The sequence below is a fragment of the Rhipicephalus microplus genome, chromosome 8 (genome assembly GCF_043290135.1).
Source record: "Rhipicephalus microplus isolate Deutch F79 chromosome 8, USDA_Rmic, whole genome shotgun sequence".
Classification (NCBI taxonomy): Eukaryota; Metazoa; Arthropoda; class Arachnida; order Ixodida; family Ixodidae; genus Rhipicephalus; species Rhipicephalus microplus.
The window spans coordinates 95,927,530-95,940,331 of NC_134707.1; the positions used below are offsets into that span (position 1 = coordinate 95,927,530).

Here is a 12,802-nt window from a genome sequence, read left to right on the forward strand (position 1 = left end):
CTTTCCAAAAAGGGGTATTTATCATTTTACAAAAAAAGCGACAAGTTGCCATCATCAAGCACAAATTTATGATATATTCAAATAATTGTAAGAGTTGATTGATTGATATGTGGGGTGTAACGCCCCAAAACCACCATACTATTATGAGAGACGCCGTGGTGGAGGGCTCCGAAAATTGAGACCACCTGGGGTTCTTTAACGTGCGCCCAAATCTGAGCACACGGGCCTACAACATTCCCGCCTCCATCGGAAAGGCAGGCGCCGCAGCCGGGATTCGATCCCACGACCTGTGGGTCAGCAGCCGAGTACTTTAGCCGATAGACCACCTCTGCGGGACTCATTGTAAGAGTATTTCACTACTACAATTCAAACACAATTTTCAAATGCCTGTCGATACAGAAATACAGATACTGAATAGCATCTGGAAGATAGGATCCCGATGCTCCTGCAATGCCAGATCTCGCCGATCTCGATACATAGCTATACACGCACCACCTCACCGAAGTGATACTTTCTAACCGCGATACTGCCAATCGGTACCAGATATCTTCATTGTCTTCAATCTCTTGGTTTTCTTAGCCTTCTACTATTTTCGGTTAGTTTGACGCTTAAAACTTTGTAGCATCAATTACTGGAAGCTAGTTAGTCTACCAAACTTCCTAAATAATCGAAGCATTCGATAAACAGCCACATTCTAAATGCTCGCAATTTCGCCTTGTAGATGCACTCGAAAGCAAAGAACTCTGGGTGAAGAATCCTTCTGTTACGAAGAACATCATAACCTGTTACAAGGAGTTCATGCACGTATGCAATTGTAATGGGCACCCAACATGGTACTCTGCCATTCAATGCGAACAAGACGAAGTAAGTGGGCGTCACGCGCCTAATTGTTGAATAAAAGTCACATGTTTACACCTGCCACAAAGTTTTTCGGCACTCAATAAAATCTTCTTACATTGCTACAATAAAAAATTGGTTTCTGTAGACATGCAATAACAGAGAAGTACAAGTCATCATCGAACACTGAATGTGGCTGCAGTATGTAAACACTTATTGTTCGGGGTCAGCTAGAGCGCTGCATGGGCTTGGGCATACTTGAAAATCCGCGCACCAGCCGGGCAAGCTTGTTTCATAGTGGGTTCGGCACTGTGAATAAAACTGCGGCCTTAAAGTCGTGCATGGGTTCGATAGTCCGGGCTCGGGTTGGGCAGGGCCTGGATTTTGAATTATTCTGAAAGGCCACTAAAGTGAAACACTCAAGTAGTTCACACTGATAGCGTATTATCAGAACTTGTGTGTCATTCGATTCGCCGTTACAAGTTCAATGATGGAGGAGAAAATAATGCGGAAGTTTATTTTGAAAAATTCGCTTTCAAATCAGCGCCCAAGACGTAACGGCTTTCAAACTGTATTTGTAGTTTTTTTAGAGACATTCAATATACAAAATTTTATGAAACTTGGTCCTTACGTCGGGGCTTCCTCAGAGCTCAATGTAATTAAATTTTACCGCTTAAGTACTGCGTATGCACTAGGGTGAAAATATATAATGGCGTCTACAGCATGAATTTCATGGTGGCATTGCCCCTTGCAGTTTACTTTTGTGCGCATTCTCACTTACCAAGAGTCTTGTTATGATGAGCCTGTGATCTCTAAACTTTGAATTAGTTTTGAAAAAAAGTGCTCTTGCTGTGCCTTTGACTTCATTCCACATAGGTAGCGCATATATTTCTTATGTTATTTAAAAAACTTTTGTTATGTGTCCAATGCTAATTGGATGATGTTTATGAGGGACATGTGCTGAATTTCATTTGAAGCCTGCGTACATCTTCTCGTTTGTAACAAACAAGTGAGATAAATACAAATTGACCAGACGCTTGATTTGGTACATTTTTGCTATTTTCTTCTCTATTGGCACTGAATATTACTTGATGTCGAAGGTGGAATTCAGTAATCACAATAATAAGTGTCACCTAAAAATTATTTCCACATTGTCATCGCGAGAGTATTCAGACGGCACGGAAGCGAAGAGAAGCTTTTGAAACTTATAGCCCTCCACTAAAACGAAGCGACTTGCTGGAGTTCCGTAACATCAAATCACTGTGAGGACACATTCATTTTACGCGGCTCAGTCACGACACCAGGCGTCATGAAACGGCAGTTAGAAAGGCACAGACTGTTTTGTGTGCCCACATTTTTAGCATCCGAGCTGCCATGTTGTTAGGCTATAGCGGGGGTCTCAAGCTCACCTCAACATCCTTGTCATGTTCCTGAAAATTTACTCATCCGAAAGTCAGCACACTTGTTTCAACAAAGCCACATGCATGCTTTGTTTTGCTGTTGGCGAGAGTTTCGGCATTCAGAGTTCCACCACGGCACACGTCGTTTTCTAAAGTGTCCACTCGTTTGTGGGTTGCATTTCGTTACAACGTAAATAAAAACGCTGTGAAGTAGTTGACAGCAGCATCAATGCTCAGAGTACATATATTACTCCAACCTGAACAAGAATTGGTATAAAGCTGTCCCCAGTTGCCTATGTTTACGAGCCATTTGCGAACCTGTGGAGGACACTTAGTTGTTGCTGTGCTCAAAACTACGGAGAAGTGGTCACTTTCGTAGTAATTGCTGACGAATATCTACTAGAGTAGAGGTACAAGAGACGGAGATACTATGCTTAGGTATATGCAGGAGTAGGTAATAGTAGCGATATTATATTGCGTTCGTTCTTTTCGATTCAGAAGACACGTAATCGAAGAGACAAGGAACTGTTCAATCACTCAACCTCGTGCGTAACAACGAGAGTTACCTCAAAGCCTGCTATGCGCGTTCAAGTCTCCAAGGAGACCATAAGGCTTCGGAACCTCATTTATTAAGGACTGCAAGTCATGTTTTTGTAGGTGATAGCTCGGAGGTACGTAATGAGTACAAATTGTGATCAGCTTATTGAAAAGCACAGCTCTAAAAGCGATTGCATCAATAGATGATCGGAGTTGAAAGTGTGTGCATGCAATCCCTTGGTTCACTATAGTGGCAACACCTTCATATTATGCCTTGACATCATCACGGTCCTTTCGGGAAAGTAGCGCATTTACGAAGATAGTCGGTGTGTTTTGAATTTAGGTGTGTTTTTTGTACACACAGCACTTTTGTTCAGTGTTCGTGTGCAAGTTTTTGGACATCGTCAAGGTTTCTGAAATGGCGCCTGACATTCCATTGGATAATTTCAGTGTTCATGGTGAATGTAAATTATTGCTGTGTGTACAAAAAGCGAGCGGCTGTTTAGGCGGGACGTTTGAATTCAAGTAACTGAGCCATCATCAGGCCCCATTATCTGCCCTTTTGTTTTCTTGATGCGGTCTAAGGAGCCACACCACTCTTTCGGCACTAAGAATACCGACGTATCCATTGCCTCCTCGGAGGCACTTAACGCCCACACGTGCGAGCTGGTAGTTCAAATTCTGGGCCTCGCCTGGTGATGTGAGACATTCATACCTGAGAAGCCTGGAGTCTCCGGTCTCTGTTCGCGAGTAGGCGGAGTAGTAGGGACTACACCTGCCTTGGGGGCATGTGCCACAACCACCGGCTCAATATATGCGGGCCGAAGGAGTGACGAAGGTTAGTGTGGCAGTGCCTCCTTACGCGCCGCATCAGAATATGTAGGTACATATAATGGTGATACTCTTCACCGTGCTTCCTTAAATGAAATTTTCTCTTTCACTTTCTGTGTAATTATCTCTTTTTCTTTCCTACAATATGCGCAGGAGCATGAATATGCGGTATGGTTGCCTTCACAAAGTGTACAGTGTGCTGGTTGTTTGCAGTTCTCAGACACGTGGCCTAGGACTCCACATTGTGCACAAGTCTGGCGACCATGACAGCTTTTAGAGCCATGGCCATACCTCTGGCATTGAAAGCCATGACGAGGGTTTGGTATGTATGGCCTGAGAGAGCTCTTCGTGTACTCTGTTTGAATGATTTATGGGAGTTCACTGGAAGCAAGCGTGAGTGTTAAGTGTTTCGTTGGTGTATCCTTGTAATCTCTTCTGATGATGATTATCAGTACATTAGTCAAACTTCGGCTCTCCCACCCCTCCAAAAGTTCAGTTTTGGCCTGGTCAAGTAAGTGTGCACCAGATATCACTCCGCGAGTTGTATTCATTGATCTGTGTGGTGTTACGGTGATCGGTACCCCACCAGAAGTTTAGAGGCCGTCTAGCTTTTCAAATTGTTCTTTGTCCTGAATTTCGAAGAGCAGGCCTCCGCTAGCCATTTTGGTATTCTTGAATCCACTCCCGAGAGTTTCGGTAAGAATGCCGAAAGGACATATGGTTCTGGCTTGCTTTCCAATTTTCTCACAGCGAAAGACGAGAAAGTGAGGAAATGTTTCTGTTGGCTGGTTGAAAATGCTTGTCATCGGTGCGTACCCGCTTCAAGCCACTACGATCAGTAAGTAAGGGGAATGCTATATGCGTGCCGGTCTTATTTTATTCAACAGCATTGGCGGCCTCCCACCACAGAAGCCTACAAGGAGACGCTGCAAGTTTACGTATGCTCAAAGCTTGCAGACGTCAACCGCACAACAATGCCGTAACTCAATACGCCTAACTATGAAGGGGAGGCTATTTGCGCAAGGTTAACCCTTACCGCCAGAAAAATTGGAAGCAAACAGAAGAGAGAAGTAGACAGGACAGACTAAAAGTGAGAGATAAAGGAGAAGTTGTTGGGGAGAGAGATAGGAAAAGGCGACTGCAGTTTTTTCCTGGGTGGGCCAGCCCAGGGGCGCCTTCTACGTGAAGCTGTGGCCAAGGAAGTGTGTTGCCTCTGCCGGGGTGCCTTAAAGATCCGATCCCCCGGCGTCGACTCAACTCCCTAGACCCCCCCCTTTTCCCGGGACATGGCTCAGCTACGCATGGCTAGGCGCGGGAAAGGTCGAAGCCCCCCGTGAGCTCGTGTCCGTGGTGTCGCTACACACCAAACGCCTGCTTGTGCGGACTCCCCTGCAGGGGAGCTATAGCTGGCTCTTGAAGGAAGATCTTTGCTATATTTACTATGTGGGTCATACCTGAAGGGTACTCGGTAGTGGCACAATATTGAAATGCGTTTTTAACTTCAGAATGAATTAACTCTGGAAGCTTATTGTGGCATTCGGTTTTATAAGTTTGTAATAATACATGGTCGCTGCAGGTCTTAGGTGAAGCTCACACATCGTGCGAATCTTCAATCAAATCATTCTCACGGGCGTCTTTCAATGAAATCTTTCGCACGGATGACGCCAGCTGAAAGCGTGCACGCATTCGCTAGGCGATTGTGTGCATTCAGCCGGGGTCACTATAGCTCTATAAAATATTCATCTGGCTTGCACTTTCGCATCGCGTGTGAGTTCTTATAGTGCCAGTCATGACAATCAAATCATAAACACATGCGGTGCATAAGCACAAGCTGAAAGAGGATTCTAGCGCTGCGGTGACACGGAGCACAGGAGAAGTTTTGCGAAGTCACACCTAAGGCATACGGCAGTTGGACTGCGTTTATAGTAATGCTTTCTACTGTTCATATTTCTTTTGATCGCGATTGTACGTACTTGATGAATTCTCTTCCGCAGTCACCAATTCACGTGCTGTAGACACTCCGGACTGTCGAAGAAGGTCTTCTAAACGTCTCACAGAGAATCGGCACAATATTCCTGGAGAGGTACAAACGTGACACAAGCTTACAGCCAGACTCAGAGTGGAAAGTTTCTAATTTTATTTGCGGGGGGGCCTGCTCACACGGCCCCATAGCGTATTGCTTCGCGGCGCTTTCTAAATATATATATATATGCTCACACTGAGCTCGCTATGTTCTGGTGTATATAGATACGCTCAGAGCCCCTGCAATTCGCCCAGAAATGCTTCGCATTAAAAATTGAAAAAGCATTTATTATGCAACAGTTAGCAAGAGATGTTATACACGTTCGCACGAATCATATATCTACTCAATTTTTGTGCTTATCTTTGTGATGTACAGCGCGTTCTCTTCTGGGGCACAATTACGTACGTCACACAATAAGAAACAACAATATTACCTTTCCTGACGGGGGTGCGCGCCAAATGCGTTCTAAATAGGCGCGTAAATGTGGACGATCACAGTGGCAAATCAGCTGAAAGAAAAACGAAAACACGAATTTTCACAAAATGAATTATACATAGGCGAAGCGCCCAGTCTATTACCTACATCGAACAACATAGAGAACATGGTTCAAATGGCCCTCTACCTTTCCTCTAGGTTGTTCAAGGTGGGTAATTCGAAACGTTTTAGGGGTAGCAGTAGCCGTGCGCAACGTTTTCGGTGTTTTTCAGCCGCTTCTAACGTTGTGGCTGCCTCCGGGTCGGCATGTCTACGCTGCCGTGCTGTTGCGGTTTCGCGAGCCCTTAACTCCACATCCTTTGGCTAGTGCTGCCATTTCACTGCAGCATCCAATTCTACAACAGTTAATTGGGTTGTCCGTATTGCCGTGCGGAAGCCCATCTGTAAGCCATCTGTAGAAAACAGATTGAGGACGGAGCTCGGGGGCGAAGACGAAGAGGTAGCCAGGGGCACGCTCTGTTTATTTTTTTATTCCTGTTCTGCCAACAATGAGTCGAAGACGTATCGGCAAAAAAAAAACGGGGAGGATGACGAGGGTTACTTCCGGAACTACACAAAGTTGCTTTATTCTGGCAGCCACAATTCATCGACATTTGAATAAATTCGAAGCGAAATACCCTGCAGTTGTGGTGCAACTCTGGAAAAAATCTACGTCGATGACGTTTTGCTAGGAGCCGACGAATACTTGACATCGACAAAGATATACAAAGAAGCACGAGACATTTTTCGTAATGCGGGAGTAAATTTAAGAAAATGCATTTCAAAAGACGCCGAACTAAGAAAACCATTTGATGAAGAAAGAGATGATCTGGATTGAGGGATAAGAAAACAGGGACAAATCAAGCTTTTGGGACTGAAACGGAATTTCGTAGACGACGTGTTGAGCTTTTCCGACACTACATGGCGAAATGACAAGGACATGAGACAACTCTCAAAAAGAGAGGTTTTGCAAGCAACGGCAGGGCTATATGATTCTTTAGCTTTTCTGACACCATTTTCAGTTAGAGCAAAAATATAGCTGCAAAAAATTTGGATTGATAAACTGAAGTGGGATGACCCGTTACCAAGCCAGCATAAACCAGCTTGGAAGGACTTGTCGGAGGAGCTTCAGCACTTAGATGACTTCACCGTTAAAAGATGCTAAGACATCAGGCAAGCTGAAGTGAAAGTATCGACTCTACACGCGTTCTCCGATCCAAGTTCAATGGCGTATGGAGCAGCATTGTAACAGAATACTCCGATGCAAGTAATGAAGCCAACCTAATCATTGCAAAAGGTAGAGTCGCTCCAATCAAGAAGATTGCACTAGCAAGACTGGAGTTGTTGGCGGTCACAATGTCGGTCAGATTGGCCAGTCATATAACTGAGAATTTCATCTACGCAGGCCGTTTCGTCGAAATGTTTTCATTGCCTTCGCCGTATAAGTGAATAAAATCGTGCGCCGGGAGCGAGCAATACTACACTGCCTCTAGCGGTCTCCACTCAAACCCAGAGCACGCGCCGCGAGAAGGCACTTCATTGTATTTGCTGTCGAAGAGAGAGATCACGCACCGGGTGTGAGCTCGAACCACTGCGCCTCTGCACGGTGCCCTAAGTACTATGTCAAGTGATGGTGTGATAAGGCTCAACGTTCAGGAGCTTCGCCTTCGATGTTGGCCTCGTACCTGTGTGCTTTGCCAGAAATATCATTCATAGACGAAAGGACTTCGACTTGTGGCGCTGCGTGCGATATGGACGCCATCTAAAAATCATCCCGGAAAACAGGAACCTGTGCAGAACCTAGGCCACTGGCAGGTGGCCTGGGTTCTGCACAGCGCTCTGCCATTTCATCAGCAGAGCGCTTTTTCGTCCATACCATCGCATTTTCAGCGCAGCGTACGAAACACTACGTTCTTTAAAATTACGTATTTATGTGTTCTCTAATGAAGGAACACACGACCTCATACTCACGTTTTTCTGTTGCACCTCCAATATACGTAATATTTGTTTTTTATCGACAATGCTCACAAATAAGAACGCAGCCACCACATGTAGATTACTGGGCATCGATCAATTGCCTTAACGTTCATTAGAGGGCTGAATCGTGTGACGTACAGGCAGGCAAGCAGACAGACAGACAGACAGACCAAAATTTCTATCAATCAAGTTTTCCAAGAAAGACGATCTCTTATATTATATAGATTTGGGTTTCACAGCGCGCCAACTTGTAATAATTTAGATAAGTCGCTACAGGATTATGTGGCAGTGACGCAATAATAAATATTGACCCCATTACTTCAATGTTAGCGAAAATCAAACGAAGTATTGGGTACGTACCGCACGCTCGCTTCTTTTACGAGGCTTGCACAGCGAAGAAATATCACGTGTCTGTCACGGCTGTGCCGTGGTGTGCAAGTTCATGGTGAACGGCCCTCGCTCTTTTTTTTTATTCGCACTGGACTTTCAAAAGACCACCTATTCTATTACACTCTAACGAAGCCACTAATAATATTTGGCTGCAGGAACTTGTGGGGTGTGCAAGTGACAGCCACAATAAACTCTGTGTGATTATCTGCGCAGTGCCATTGTTCTGTTCGCCGAACCACTCCGCAACAAACGCGATTCGCTGCAACCGTGGCATTCATTCCAACCACTGTCCAGGCCATGAAGGCGAAGTATTGGTCTTTGGTGGTTCGCGTATATTTTGATTTGGTTTAACTAGATTGCAAGTCTTCACTACTTTTACCCTCATAGGAGCCTTGCAAAGTTGTTGTGGTGATTTGCGTTATTTTTGGTTCCCAAAAATCCACAACCTTTTAATGCTTGGCTGTGGTATTAGCATGTTGTACTACAGGAAAAATTCTTTAAGGGCTGTCTTCACATGTACTTAGGTTTTTGAGTAGGATGTTTTCGACGCTTTGTTTTTTGCGCACGTGTTTATTTCCGATGTTGCACGCTACGTAACCATCGCTCATGCAACCAACTTGATTGATATTTCACCGCAACAAAGATGGCGTACAGACAACGTTGAAAAACAAGACCGACTATACCGTTGTGTCGAAGATCCGCTCTCTATTTTATTTTTATAGCCTACGTGAATAAATTTATACTCCCTCACTCATCCTACGTAGAAGGGTAAAATGACGTGAATACGCGGAAGTGCCGAAACAATAGTCACAACGTGCTTAATTGAAGGATCAATGCCATTATAAAATTGCCTTTTGAAAAAAAAATACATGGTCAAGTTATTGACTCATGCCGAAACACAGCATTGAATGTACGTGGAGGTTAGGTTGAAATATTGATTATAAAATTGTTGATCGGTATAGGAAATTTGCCTGTACCCCTAAATTGAAAGAAAACATGTATAAAATCACTATTGATTTACAGTTATAAGAAAACAATATGTACGTTGAAAACACGCTGCGGATCAACTGAAATTTTGTAGAAGATGTACTTGACGAGAAGAGAAAACCTGCTTCTGATTTTCAATGAAGATATATCGAGGTACTCATTCCTAATTTTCATTGTAAAAATTGAGAATGCCAAACTATCGTGTCATTGACATGGCTTCAACTCTACACTAAAGAGTCATTGACTTATAGATGAAACTGAGATCATAACGGGAACTTTTTCAGTTAGGGTTAATGGCCAAAGGCTCATGCACACGCATACGTACTTCGGGCCTAGACAGGTCACCATAGATTTTTATGTCTACAAAAAATGTCTACATTTACAATATAACCGAATAATGCATATCTGAAGGGTTCCACCTTTTCTTGCTTCATAAAATGGTAATGACAACAACAGACATTAATGCTGGTGACCATATGGACAAGGATCCATGTAGTAGCGACTATGTGACTATGAAGAGAGTAAACTTGATAGAAAAATGCCTTGCCATAAATACTGAATTATACAAAACGTGTACGTTGCAGCGGTTATTATGAACAGGTGCGAAGCCACGGGACAGCGAAGTGGAACAGATCCTTCACATCACCATAGGAAGGTATTCCTACCTCCCATAGGAGCTATCGACCCAACTTACTAGTGTGCGTATGCTGTAAACCAAGAAAACCCGCCATAATGAAAATGGGGTACATAGTAGCTTGAAATTGGAAAAACAAATACCAGAGAAAAGAAGCAGAATTTGAACTGCTACCTCGGTCCGCGCTGACTCACAAGTAGATAGAGACTCCGCAAGCACACATTCTTTCCTGTATGATGCTCTCTGTTTTTGTGTGGGAGGAAGGGGGCGGTGCCACTGTGTGAAAGCTGTGAAGTTATCGGCCATCATGACACTCACGATGGCCGATAAGCAGCCCAACAATGACGAGGTAGTCTAGGTGCTTTGATATGGGTGAAGCAACTTTTACCGCTCTGGTATCGAGGGGCGCCCCAAACGCACTCATACGTTTTGCCGTTCGCGTCATCTTAGCATGGCACAGCTCGATATCAGAGCACAACAGTTTTCATATGCACATCACCAACACAGCTGAGCGCCATGTCATTTTTTTTAAATTGGGGACTCTTAAGCTCTGTCTTCAAAAGTTGAACTCGATAACGATATTTCGTTCCTAGCACGCATTTCAAACCTTAGTGTAGTTAGTGTACGAAATGTGTACGAAATCTTTTCAAAGTTTCTACGCACCCATTACGTCACCTTAAGAGTGCAGTAACCGGTGTACCCTTTGTAGTGGGTGACTGGCTTTAAACTTTGAAGTAATTATGATAATACCGTGTTCTGATTTCTAATGAAGTTGTATGCTTCTACGACACATTATTAGATCAATATATCAAGTTGTATTATGATGAATGCATACAGCACGTGTGTCTTTGTAATGCATGAAAATTAATTTAACTGCTTTTGAACGAGATTAAACAATTTTCATTGTATTCACAAACAAAGGCGTGACTGTGTGACAGAACACCCGCTTGCCATACAAACTACCCGGCTTTGATGCCCACTAAGATGCAGAATCTCTCATTCATTTCACTCGCATCCTTTTTTATTCTTCGGTCACGCAAAAGTAATGTATTTTCGCTCACAGCCAACGGCGCCAACACCAACACCAACGCTGACGCCAGAATTTCCGTGAAACGAGCCCTTTAAAGCTATCGCGTAAGAGCTGCTGGAATAGGCGCCACAGAAAGACGTCGTCGAGAAGCGAATATCACATCTTGGGTCAGCAAGAAGCGGAATGAAGTTAGCGTGCTCAAGCCTGATGCTAGAAACCTCTGTTTCCGCGTTCTTGAAGCGCCGTGTTGTGGCGTATGTATGAGCAAAGACGTAGCTTACTTTATCACTGCAGCGCGAACACCTTGCCGTCTCTCTCCGGATTTAACGACCCTTTGAAGATGTGCGAATCGGGTGCCAGGATTTTTACGTGTTGGTTAATGTCATCTTCGAGGAAAATTTACCTTAAGCTGCTTTCATATAAACAATTTCAGTTACTCCTACGGCTAAATTATGATCGTGCTCGTTTTTGCTTGGATGGAGAAGCGCCCGCAGGCGTAAACTTGGTTGCACTCACATCAAACATAGCGGTGTCTTCCAACATTTATGGGCTTTGTACAAGCTCCCATGTATGAATGCATCCAAATGTGGTGGTCTAGTGGCTAGGATACTCGGCTGCTGACCTGCAGGATGCACAATTGAATACCGGCTGCGGCGGGTGCATTTTCGATGGAGGCGAAAATGGTGTAGGCGCGTGTGCTGAGATTTGGGTGCATGATGAAGAACTCCAGGTGGTCGTAATTTCCGAAGCCCTCCCTCTACGGCGTCTCTCATAAGTTCAAAACTATAAGGCGGTTTCAGGACGTCAAACGCCACATATCAATCAGTCATGTACGAATGTGCAATAAACTATCAACTACTTCTGCCCAGACACGTTTGACTTTCATGTCGCATCTATTGCAGTGATGAAAGAATCAGCCACGTTTTCCCTCCCCTTGAATTCCTTCCCATTTACGCTATATTAACTATATTACCGTTAAATACTGCACATAATGCTTCTGATACGTTTCTTGTTTTGATTGCGCATTAAAATAAACAGCCTGAATAGTTTGACAAAGAAGAAGTTGGTAAGCTTTCTGCTTTGATGTGAAAGCTTGCGTGCTCAGCGAAAGGACCAAGATTGTCCTTCTATAAAGTTGGTCTTAAAACAAAGGTGACGACGTTTCGTAGAAAGACTGGACTATATTACCCCATAGCGGTGTTTCTGTCGCAGTGATGAAAAACACATAAATTATAGTGAATTATGTGGAAGCTGTTATTGCAAAAGTAGAGTTGTTGCACTTTCCTGAAGACGTTTTTATGTACCGACTTTGTTACTTCAGTTTTTTCTAGAGCATTGACTGCACACGACAAGCCACTATTCAGTGTTAAGCAAAAATTGTTTTCCCAGCAGAACAAACAAACACCAGATTGCTTGGTAGGGAGCCGCCCGTGTAAATAAATGTATGTGGCACTCCATGTCTCATAAACAAGTCCGAACGAGCTCTCTATGAGGCAAACAAGAACTTCATCAGCGCGAATTTTCATGCGTAATTGTATCGATATTCTAACTAGAATTTTTACTTATAACGAGCACTGAGGCTTTCAAGGTCTGCAACTTTTTTTGTGTTTTACGGCTTTATCCAAACCGCAAGCTCCTTTCAAAGGAAGTGCTCCTGATTAGTAATCTTTATAAACGACAAA

At 43.8% G+C, this 12,802-nt stretch overlaps 1 protein-coding gene across 15 annotated transcripts in view; it reads left to right on the forward strand.

Moving 5' to 3' along the window:
• LOC119165678 (uncharacterized) overlaps positions 1 to 12,802 on the forward strand; it is a 91,479-nt gene that overhangs the window by 31,944 nt on the left and 46,733 nt on the right. The gene's annotated exons all lie outside the window — the stretch shown is intronic.